The following is a 13,021-nucleotide window of genomic DNA, read 5'->3' as shown; positions in this document are numbered from 1 at the left end:
GAATTTCCTTACAAAATAAGTTAAGAGAATTTGATAAGACTGAGATCAAAGCAGTTTTTCTTTGGTGATCATTTTAATAAAATTTCTTGTTTAAAAAATGCACGTAACTTTAAAACATTTACAAATAACCGTGCAAGTGTTAAAGCACTTATTTTGAATGCTCCATATTACTTACAATGACATATCTTTAATTTTCATTTAACTCCATGTTTTGACAGAATTTCTTGCATTCAGGTCAAGGTGCTAGACTGCTTAGCTCGAGAATTATGCTAAATTGGCAGCAATAGTGGCGTCGTAAAAGATTCACACTTAATATTTCGGTTACTAATCTCAATTGACCTGTTCGCTTCTGGAGATTTTGCCAAAAAATGACTCTTGGAGCTACAATCGGCGACAAAATTATTGAGGCATTATGCTCACTAAAAAAGGGGTAACTTAGGAGAACAAAACTATCCAAATCCCTCCCTCCCTCTCCCCTCCATTCAAAGTTGGGGTGTTTTTTTTTTGTTTTCTACAGGTAGCTTGATCCGCGGCAAAACATTGCATGGAGGGGGTGAGGGAGGGAAAGCTTTATTTTCCCCTACATAAGTTGGCAAACGTCAGAGAGGTCCTTTAGGGCAAAGTGTGTCAACTAATTTTGTCGTCAATTGTACTTAAGCCATTTTCTTTCCAAAAAGAGTGTGAGGGGGAGTCGGGGGTACAGGGGGTACAGGGGGTACACGGGGCGGGATCCCGGGAAAATAGGGGCCAGAGAGATACAATAGGCCGGAGGGAAAAGAGCAGGAAGTGGCCTAGTTCTAAAAGTAGGGAAAGCGGGAGAAACTAGGGGAAAATTAAGCCAAACTATATACTGGTATTATTACTTTACGTACCAAAACCTAACAGAATTAACGTCTTCTATTGATTTTATTAGGGCCGCGGCGGTTATTCGGGGGCGAGGGTGGCGGGCGCTTAGTCGTGTGCGGTGCTTATTGGAGTAAATACAATATTTGGCCACATCATCATAATGAAGCAGACAGCCACGACACAGCCCCTTCAATGACGTGTTACTTACGTCATTAATGACGTTAAAACAATTAGGGCCTAATGTTATCACTTTTAAGAGTTAGGAAAAAAAGTTATTGCATTTAGGACTTTATTACATTTAGGGCAAAATGTTATTACATTTAGGACTTCAACAAATGTCAGGTCAGGTACCTGGGCCCTGTTGTGGATAGTGGAAGCACTATCCACTGTATAAATCTCTGTCCAATGGATAACGCAATTGATTTCCTTAATACTTATCCATTGGATAGTGATTTATCCTTCGGATAGCGCTAGCCAATGTTTGAACAAAGGGGGCCTGTACAACACAGTTTAAGGGGCTGTGTCATTGCAGTACAGCTCATTTTGTTTAATTTTGCCAATTGCTCGTCCTCAATCTTTATTGAACTTAAAGTAAGCAAAGAAATTACATGTAAATGACAAAATCAGAGATCCGAGACAAACAAATACGTCTGCTGAGCCTTATTTTTGAAGTTGCAAGCAGCAGGGATCAACTTTGAAAGACTGTTAAGCTGAACAGTTTTTCAAAAACGCTAATTTCAATCCGCGTTTTGCCCATCCGTGGAATCTGTTGTTTTTGTTGTATTATTTTAACCTTCCTTTAATGTTTTAAGCAGTTATTTTTATGTTTCTCCTAGTTTAACGGCATTTGTAATTTCCTGATTTGGTTGAATTTCGTGACACAGCTCCTTTAATAATTTGCTCTAAACAAAAGAGTTTTATCCTGGACACTGACCGCCCAGGCAGTTTAATCTCTGCAGATCGAATCGTTAGTGTCAAATTTTATCATATCTTTAATCCCTGTTGAACGGATATTTGGAAAATTTCATAGCTCTTGTGAAGATAAATATTCTTAATCATCAGTACAATCAGTGTCCATGCATCTACTGAGACGTGCCACAGAAAAAGGATGTGACCATTATAGAGTACTAAAGTGTGACGTCATAAAAATGAAATTTCTGAAATTATGGGATTTGTCAGGATATTCTGAAAGAACAATGTCTAAGAGGCCTACTTGCCAAAAATGAGCATTTGGGGGCAAATTGTCTCTGAGATCGTAGCCCAGTTATGCTTACAAAACTCCATACAAACCCTTCTAAATTTTTTTTGGGTCGACCCAAAAAAAAATTAGAAGGGTTTGTATGGAGTTTTCTGAGTATAACTGGGCTACGATCTCAGAGACAATTTGCTGCGAAATGCTCATTTTTGGCAAGAAGGCCTTTTGGACATTACTCTTTCAGAATATCCTGACAAATCCCATAATTTCAGAAATTTCATTTTTGTGACGTCATCACTTTAGTACTCTATTCTTACTGGAATCAGTAAACAGTCGATAATAGATAATAGAGGTGTCGGTACTATGAGGGAGTCCGGAGAGTTTTGACTGGACATTCTTATTAGTTATTTAGCATTCTGCTTGTACTAAGTTAACTGGTCTAAGCCTTAAGGTATTTTAAAGCCTTGAAGAGGCTTCATTAGCCATATAATTACCTTAAGGGATAATTTAAGAATAATTTCCCACAGTACAGTGAAGCAGCGCTTTTAACTGATTCCAAAGAAAGCCTAACGTAAAAATGAACTTGGAATGTAAATAAAAAGGGATGTTGTGTAAGTTTATTCAATTTCATTACTCAAACTGGGACTGTCACATACGTGTAGTTTATATAGTAAGGTCCGAACAGGACAATCCCCATCTGACGTCATTGTTAAACCTCTCAACTATTAGGTGGTGTTTCACTGTAAAAATAATCAGTTATTAAACAAATAGAGATTTATAAGGTCGAGTGATTATAAGATAACTTACGCACAATTCATTCATTCTGAGTTTGGGAATAGAATCTACTTGAAAGCTTACTGGATTTTCAGTCCGTGCGGTTGCCTTCAGCTTATTTATCCCTTTTTATAAAATAAACTGGCAAATTTTCCAAATATCTTAAAAATATTTGTGACATCCGCTAGATAAAAACCACTGAACTGCTTACTATAAATTAAGAAGAATAATCTTATTTACTCGAGGCAACAGTTCAAGAAATCTGATTTAAAGTAAAAAAAAAAGGGAGACTGAGTATTGTCAAGTGTTGGAAGAGCACTGTTATACTTCCCTCTCTCCCCGCCTATAAACTTTAGCAATAAAATAACGTGAGAAAAAGTACAAGAGAAACGAAAAATTCAGCACAATGCTAGATTCAGACGTATATCAATCGGTTCCTCAAAGCCAAGGCCTACCAAAGAGTCAGAAAAGAGTATCAGAGAATCATACCATGGGACTCATTACAAAGCATGCTGCCATACATGACTGAGTGTAACTATTTAAGAGTCTTGAAAAAGGTATTTTCATCCTTTAAAGCCGTTGCTAGAGTAGGAATCTTTAGATTGGACTATGAGTACGAGATTTGATAACGAGTAGAAGTTTTTAAACCAGTTTCATGCCCCCGGCGGATAAACGTTTATCACTGATTTAGCTCCTTTTAAGGCTATGTATACATTACTGTACCGGATGTCTTTTCAGGCATCGCCACGAACGTCATACCATGCAGATAGGGCTTCTATTCACACACAAGAACGGTGATTTCGGAGCGATTTCTGAGACGGAGGGAAGCTTCGCTGCGCCGATCCCTAAAGCCGAGCGTCACATACTGGATAGGTCTTGTGCCATTCTTTAATTGGTGCAGTGTGCACACCTGTTCGGACCGTCGCGGAAGTAAATAAGTAGGAGCGAGGACTGAAACTCACTGAGACAGACTGAGTAAATATTTGGGAGTAAGGATTGGAATTTAGTGCACCAAATTTTCTCCACCAACCGCCCAGGCACGATGTTTGATGTGTGTGAACGAATCATTTTTGTTCCGGTTCCGTGCCGTTGCTGTTGCCCTAGAAAGCACTTCGACAATAAAATTTAGAGAAAGGCGTTTGCAGCTTCCAGCCTGAACAGAGTCTATTTTGCTTTTATTATTATTATTATTATTATTATTATGATGTGCATGTCTCACACCTATACGTGGCCTTATTTATTCCCCAAAACATCAAGCTATCTCCTATAGCCTTAGTTGTCTAGGGTCCTTCTTAGGATCGTAGCTGTTATTATATCTACTTTAACTTTATGCCATAATACAAAGTAATAACCGAGCCAATTACTAGGGCCAAGGGTTAGAATGAGGGAGGAATCTATTTGATGGAGAGTTGTGACTTTCGACCCCACATTCGTTCAATCTCGATTTCAAGGTATTTTGACAGTTTTTCACTAATTATTATTATTATTGTTATTATTATTACTACACAGAATCACCGACCAATCGCATTTTTAATTCAGTCATATTGAAGGACACTACTTGATAACATCTTCGGCCTGGAGGAACGATGTCCAGACGGCTGTCGGTGGCGTTGGTCTCCTACTCAGTCCTAAGACAAAGAAGACTCTGTGTAACGTGTTTTCGTACTCTGAGCGCGTTCTCCTAGCAGACTTTTCGGGCAGTCCAGCAACTACTGTGATCTTTGCATACTCACCAACAAATGTCTCCCCTGAAACTGAGGTGGAATCCTTCTATAACACCAACTAGCTGCAATCCAGGACACACCCAGACAAATTCCTAGCTATCCTCGGGGATTTTAATGCAACGCTTGGTCCCGACGATGTCTACTATCTCTTAGTACCATCATGATACCAACAGAAACGGAGCATATTTGCTGGACTTAATCGTAGATAACAATTTGCTCACGGTCAACACACAGTTCCAGAAATGAATGGGAAAGAGGTGGACGTTCTGCGACAGGGCCTCTCAGATGAGGTGACAACTCGATTGTTTATTTTTTATTGTTTATTGCTTTGTTTGCCATAAATTGTACAAATCAAATAAAATCTAATTATTTAAACTCTCATGGCGAGGAAGCCCAAAAGAAGCCAACGGGTTTATAAGGAATGGGCTCCCTCAGTTAGATAAATAGAACAAAATATTATCATAATTACACATGGGAAAATCAATGGCAGAGCTACAGTAAATCTTAAAATAAATATATTAGATAGTCGTACTAATCATAGTTCTAGGCTAAAAAAAGCGAAATGACAAAAAGATTACATCTTGGTAAGAAAGAAATGGCGCAATAGTGTTCTTGATACGGAGCCGTACAACACCTTTATTGGACTTGTCTATGAAAACACGTCTTAGTCTGAGAGTCATAAAGCAACATCCTACAACAGGCGGTCCAGACTCTTAATTAGTATCCAAGATAATGGAGAGTTTTTTGCTTGGAGTGAAAAAAAAAACATTCAAGGGCACGCGTGCGATGGGATGTACCGTTCAATTAGTTAGGACCATTCACTCTCCTTTACTTAGTTCTGGAATCAGAACAGCTCAGAGCCAATCAGATTTGAGTATTTTAATTAGTTTTGATAATTGTTCATTATTGTTGACAGAAAGAAGCAACTTTTTTTCACCAATAAATCACAGAAAATACTCGACGCAACTTCTATGATAATAATTGAATTTGCCCCTTTATTTGGAGGAGGGCAAACAACGCAGTGAAACCTTGAAAAGAAAGGATATTAGCTTTTCGAATGATGTCATCTCTTTGTTTTTTTTTCCCACCTAGTTCACTGGGTCATTGCCATCCAGCAATACAGCTAAGGGAATCCGGAATCCCCGACTAACGATTGGCATCCGGAATCCAGGTTACACTGACAATGAATCTTGAATCCAGTATCTGGAATATGCCACGAACACTTTAAGACGGACACCTCGCAAAAAAGGATACCCAGAGTTGGGCCCTACCTTTCTTTCACCTTCATATGTGGACTCGCTATAAGTTAGACATCTCTCTAAGACGGACGTAGCACTGGTTTTGTCAGCACACGATGAGGCAATACTAAACCAGAGATTCAATAATGTTCTTCAGGAGCCTTAAGACGTTCCCTAAACAATCAGAGATTAATAAATTATCATTATTATTCATTCAAAATATTTCCCCGATTCTGATTGGCTAACAACACACGTTTAATTCACGGTAACCAGTTACTGATGACCAAATGTGGAAGAATTTTGTGTTTAGCGAGGAAATGACGTCAAAAATGCAGCGTTCTTGCAGGTTAATGCACCGTTAACCGAGAAGACCTGGGGACGAGGTTGAATTGTTTTGGTTGTGAACTTGAAAAATGGCGGACATTTCACTCGTTTCAAGAGTAAGAATTAGGCGAGAAAAATAACTAAAAACATGGCAAGAACAGCAAGAAAACAACTCGAAGGGCGACATCTGCTATTTGGAGGATATTTGCGGAGCTGAACAACCCTAAACATGCACTATTAAAAATGAACTTAACGTCGATGGATCGATGGAGATGCATGTTTTAGCCATGTTTTTAAACTAGGAATTATTTTGAACGAATAATAAAACAATTATTGAATTCGGCTTCCGCATCATATGAAGAATTATGGAGATCTCGGAGGGTGTTATCCCCCATACTCAGCCTCATTCATTAATTGTTAAATAATGGCTAGATCCCTGTTGCTAATGGACGAAGTGCGCCAACTGAGCAGGTGACCAACACTTTTAAGCACCTTGTGTATCTTATCTTTTCCGTTCTTGTCCAAAATGCTTCGAATCTGTATACTGTGAACATTTTCTTATCAAATGTGCCATACGAATTTGAACCTTGTTTAAGCATGGATTTCCGATTTACAAAAAACTGTGTTACCTAAGTTATTTCTATCACAGGTTTTCAGCTGGCGTAGTTTTGTCAACAAACTGTTTGAATTCAGACTGGTTTGAATTTAAATTCAAACGGTTTGCTGACAATATTTAATTTTTTTAAATTAAAAAAAATACCCCATAGCCTGCAGTTAAGGAGACTTTTGACTTTCAAACAATACTATTTAAGCAATAGAAAACGTTTTCCGTGTTTGCATTTTAAACCTGATATAAACACGAGAGGGGTTGGGAGAATTCGAGACAGTTATAACTGTCGAGGATTCTCCCAACGCCTCGAGTGTTTATATCAGGCTATGCAAACACAGGAAAAAAAGTTTTCTATTGCTTTAATAAAATAAATTTCCCGAGAAAAAACGCAAAACTCTTTGTATGGCAATGATTAAAAGAGAAATTTTTACCAGTCGCAAAGTCTTGTCCACGAAATCTTGCACGCGTAATCAGTTCTTGTTTTGCAAAAAGATGCTTTTCAAAATACGGACTTTTCTCGCTTAAAATGTCAGCTTAAGCGAAAAAAAATTGACACACATTCCTTGTAACGATTTTCGAAGTTTCAGCCGACGAAGGAATGGGTAAATATAGTAAACTTGTCGAGTTTTAAACTTGAAAACTTTTTCAAATTCGTGCTTGCGTGTTAACGCGCGAAAAGCAAAACATCTTGACACCACAACCATGTTTACATACTCTCATGCAAACACTCCTCTCAGCCAATCAGACTGGCGTACTTTCTTAGTTATTTTATAAAAACGTTTACTAACTAATTGAAACTTCGCACGTCCTCCTTTGGTTCCATAATACTTCGTAATTATATAATAACGCATTTCACCGATTTTGCACGTAGTGCCTCGCAGATGTCCTCTAGAATTAGCGGGGGCTATTATTCGCTTCAATAATCAAATTTAATTTAGATTTCTCAAAAAAAACTGTTAGCTGAATGTGCTTTTATATTTTTTACAGTATTTCATTGTAAAGGCCCGATTCAGAGACGGTTTAAATTTCGGAAAGAAAGATTTACACGTTTTCTGACTTCTGTTTACTCAAGTTGATTCACAGCAAGACTGTGCTAGCGTGTCCTTAACTGCCTGTTTCATTTCTCTCATTTTCCAGCAATAAAGCAGTGGGTTAAGAGAAGAATTAAGGTATAACATTGTGACTGAAGCATTCCACGCAATTTCATTGTCCCTCGTAATACCCCTTAACACTGTAGCTACAATAAATGGAACATAGCAAGCTAACAATGTCACCTGAACCCATGCTATGCTGGAAACGGTTCTCTTGTATCGTTGCATCTTTAATGACGTTAATCCTTCGTTCTGTTGCTCTTGCACTCTACTTTGGTGTTGCCGAAGTCTGAGGAAAATTTTCACGTAAGAAAAGAGTGAGATCCCCAGAGCAAGTATTCCCAAGATCACAGCGCCATTTAAAGCGATTCGAAAGCTCACGAAAGATCCCATCATTCCGAACAAAATACCAATTAACCAGAAACAAATAACCGCTACAGTAACTCGTTTTAACGTTACAACGATTCTGTATCGCAGGCCCAATATGAGAGCGAGAAGTCTGTCCAAGCTTATAGCGGTCGATGTAGCGACTGATACTCCACACAAAATGAAACTTAAAGAAGAATTTGCCTCGATGAAGTAAAACATATTTTCAGGGGTAATGGTCTTTGTCACGATATTAAGTATTCGGATAGCAAGCAATGGTTGCAGAAGAAGGCCAACGCAAAGATCGGTGAGGGCAAGGCATCGATATAGCAATTTTGTCGGTGGATGAATAGCGGACACTTTACAAAGAGCAATCATGATGAGTGTGTTTCCAACAAAGGCAGCGACGGAAAAAACAAAATTCATACTAGAAAGAAATATAGATAATCCCGGTGTTAACGTGCTTGTTTGGTTCACCATGGTGTGTTCGTCGTTACAACTCACTGTTCTCCAATTTTCTTACGCCAGGTCAGTGATTTGTGCGGTGAGAAAATCCTGGAAAATTCCTCTGGGTTAACACCTTTTCACTGGGCCTTATTGCATAAACTTTTACTTACACGCCTGTTAATCCTCAAAATTATGTTTATCATATGGACGCACCTGCTTCTATTTCCTCAGGATGTTTGGCCCTATTGTGGTAAGTTAGAGACAGTTGGCCAAGTTCTAAACGAGCGGAGAACTGGTACGACTTCAGTTATCACAGTAAAGGCTCTAGGGATTGTTTGGCGGGAAAGCAAAAATATGGCAGACGGCGCCAAACCAACTGCTTAAGACGCACCTTGGGTTATTCTGACAGAAGAAGACATACCTAGTGCATAAATTCATATTCAAAACAAAGTGCATTTAAAACAGCTGCAAAGGGTAGGGTACCTTTTGTTAATAGAAGTTATACAAAGGAGGTGTACCTTTTTTTTGCCAAAGGTGGAATATAAGAGGGTAAGGGGTTCAACCTCGGGCGGAGCCTCTTCGTTTAAAACTTCAGTGTTGACTATTCCCCCGGGAATAGCTTTTGGTAGAACAATGCTGGCAGGCAGTCCCTTTCAGAAAACTGAGAAAACAGCCGACATTTCACGACTATACCACTGGTTTCCCTGCGAAATGACGTCTGAGAAACAAGCGCAGAAATTCCATACTGATGAGGCGTCACTACCCAGATCTGGGTAGTGCTTCTGATTGGTTGAAGCGAATTTCCCACTCGGCAAGACCAATCAGAAGCACTGTCCGTTCTTGGTTTTGAAGTTATTTAACTTTTTCGTGAGGGGGGCTACAACAACTGTTCTAAGAGGCTGAGTATGATATGACGAAGGTCATATTCACTGTGGCCTCGGTGGATAAAATCTTGTTTCAATCCCTTTTTTTTCATCTACATTTGTAAAATTTTAAGAATAATGTAAGAAGCAGTTTTTTTTAAACACGACTTGCATGGGCTATGGGCAATTATTAGGATAGTAACATTTTTCTAATAATGTATGCGTCATTATTTCTTTAATTCGTGCAAGCTTACATTCATGGAAGGGACCGCTGGGATACGTTTAAGTTCAGCATCACTCTCTTAAGTTGACTTTCACAGTCCCCTTATTTTTTTTCTCGTAAGATCGTCGGGATCGAAAATTACCCTTACGGGCGGCAATATTGGTTTCAAATGTAACAAGTCTAGCATAGGGGATCTTGACACAGCGATCTTAAGTAAAATAGGGGACTGTTAACGGAGCTGAGTTGAAGCAAATTTCCCACGCGGCAAAACCAATCAGAAGCACTACCCAGTTCTGGGTAGTGACACGTCATCAGTATGGTTTGGGACACCAATATGGCCGCCGTGACGTCATGTGAAAACACTCTATATGTAACTGTCTACATAGCTACTCCATTACGAAACATGAGCTCAACAGCAAGTACAAAGCAGTGGACTGCCCTAGAACTAACAAAAACGGTGCCGCACGCTAGGACCCGGGGTTCATTATTGTACCCTACTGCAAAGTCTCGACCTTGTACTCGGGTACCGGCACTGTGCTCGAAGCTCGGGCACCAAGTATGAACGCTGCCATAAATTTATGTTTATTACCTGTTTCCTACTTGCAGTGCAGAAAGTATTTTATCATTTCATATAAACAACGAGAAGATAGGAAATCGAATTGCCACTTAACCAATGAGAAGCCTTTCCTTTAGTGAAATCAAAAACGACATTGGTGGTCTCAGGTGATTGTTGCCTAATCTTTTATTGTATTTTATTTTTTTCGGACCTATTAAAATTTGAAATAATCTAATTCTGAATAAGCGTTTGTCAAACAATTTGCCTGGAACCGCTTGTCGTACTAATTCTTTTAGGGACATTTTAATCGGCTGTAGACATGAGCTGAGTAAACCAACAGAAAACTGCAATACCTCCGTATGAAAAAAGATGACTTATTTTCATTTCATCTAAAAGTAGTCAATAAGTAAGGAAGCAATTTCATATTTTAAAAATTAAATTCACGGTGGGGGGGTTGGGCACTTTCTTTTAACCAATTACCATGAAACGGTAATTTTTAACTCCAAGAGTGGTGTTAAATCTCTGGGTACTGGATAAAAACCCAGGTTTCTTTTACTCTATGATTAGTATTTTTACCCTAAAACTAGAGTTAAAATTTTACTTACAGGATAACCCCTTTTTGAATAATGTAGGATCAAAAGCCCGGGTTACTTTAACTTTGACTAGGCGAGTTCTTTTTAACCCTTAAACTGGAGTTAAAATCTTAAGTACTGGATAACCCTTTTTTTGTATTGGCTGTTATTCTAAATCTTAAATTTAACTCCCAAGTTTGGAGTTGTATAGACTGTTAACAGTCCCCTATTTTACGTAAGATCGCTGCGTCAAGATCCCCTATGCTAGACTTGTTACATTTAAAATTAAGATTGCCGCCTGTAAGGGTAATTTTCGATCCCGACGATCTTACGGGAAAAAAATAAGGGGACTGTGAAAGTTCAACTTAAGAGAGTGATGTTGAACTTAAACGTATTCCGACGGTCCCTTCCATGCATGTAAGCTTACACGAGTTAAAGAAATAATGACGCATACATTATTAGAAAAATGTTGCTATCCTAATAATTGCCCATAGCCCATGCAAGTTGTGTTAAAAAAATGGCTTCTCACTTTATTCTTAAAATTTTACAAATGTAGATAAAACAAAAGGGATTGAAACAAGATTTTATCCACCGAGGCCACAGTGAATAAGACCTCGATCTGCATAACCTTCGTCATATCATACACAGCCTCTTTCAACAGTTGTTGAAGCCCCCCCTCACGAAAAAGTTAAATAACTTAAAAACCATTCTACCTATTACCACCATACTTAGTGATTTTTCCAAAAAATGTGTACTCAATAAATTCAACAATATGACGTCATAATGATGTCAAATTAAGCCATTGTATCAATCAAAATATGCCCAGAAGTTAGAAATGATGATTACTTTGTTCTGTGAAATTTTGGTGGCCGTAGCATGAGCGGTTTTGAACTGTATCAATCAAAATATGCCCAGAAGTTAGGAATGATGATTACTTTGTACTGTGAAATTTAGGTGGCCGTAGCATGAGCGGTTTTGAACTTATAGAGGGGGTCTCTGGAGCAAAAGCCTCCCCCCCCGGTTGCAGGAAGTGATAAAAACCCCGTCGGGATAGCTGGAATAGGGCTATGTCAGTCCCTTAGGCACTTGCAATCCAACTCGTTCAAATTAAATGAGATCTTTTTCTCTTTTAATTGTTCCACTGTAATAATTCCAAACCTACACAGTGTTATTTAGAAAACCCATTGTCAGTATTTTTGAGAAACGAAAAAAAAAATCGGTAAATGGCGAAATTCATCAAACAAAGGAGACGGCCAACAAATTGAGCACAATAAAAGAAAGAATTGAAACATGAGAATAACCGTCCGAAACATTGAAAGACAATATAACAAACACAGCAATTATAAAGACCCCTATAAAAGAACGCACAGAGGATGGACAAACTCTTAAAGAAGATTAAAACAGATTTTAATTGTCGTTTTTGAAAACTTGTTAGCCCAACTGTTCCACAGTTCTTTCGCATAGTTAGTAGAGAGACTGGTAGAGAGCCGGCAAAGCATCGGTGCTGTAGTATATTGGTGGCTGCCAGAACGTGCACAATCCTTTGTCTTTTTTTTTGTTTTTGTTCCAAAACTGGGACTGAATAAAGAAATGGGATGTAAGTTCAAAATGATAGGAATACTTTTGAACGTTATGCACGGTCAGGCCTAATATCAAAATGAGCTAGACTGCCGTGACACAGCCGTTTTTTTCCTGAGGAACAATAAATTGCGCGGGATTTATGCGTATTATAAACGATTTTCCTAGAAATCGAGTTTGGTGCCTCGGAATATTTCGCCCGCAAAATTCAGCTCGTGTTATGATGAGATTGCGAGCTTGAAAATGCCAGAGGACGTTTAACAGGATTCAAAAAGCGCACTAAGGATTGTGCGATATACATAGCACGCTCTGAAAATTGAGCTCGCTATATAAGCGATGTGAGCATGACCTTCAGTGATCGGTACAGCCTTAAACCCTGCAGTTGGTTCAGTCCTGTATGGAGGTAAATACGATCCGTGAATTGCAATTTACATTAATGGGACTTAAATGTTCTTACCGATAAGAGTGAACACGTACGTTTTTGTCGATAAGTACGAATCGTTTGGCCGATCCGAAAGCCTCGCCGTCGGTTACTGTGCTGAATTAAAAAGCGTTCCGTCATTTGCATCCTGTTGGTGAAACAGCATTTTTACGCCAGTCGAGATGGAATACGG

Source organism: Porites lutea, chromosome 8 (assembly GCF_958299795.1).
Source record: "Porites lutea chromosome 8, jaPorLute2.1, whole genome shotgun sequence".
Lineage (NCBI taxonomy): Eukaryota > Metazoa > Cnidaria > Anthozoa > Scleractinia > Poritidae > Porites > Porites lutea.
This window is presented reverse-complemented; position numbering follows the sequence as displayed.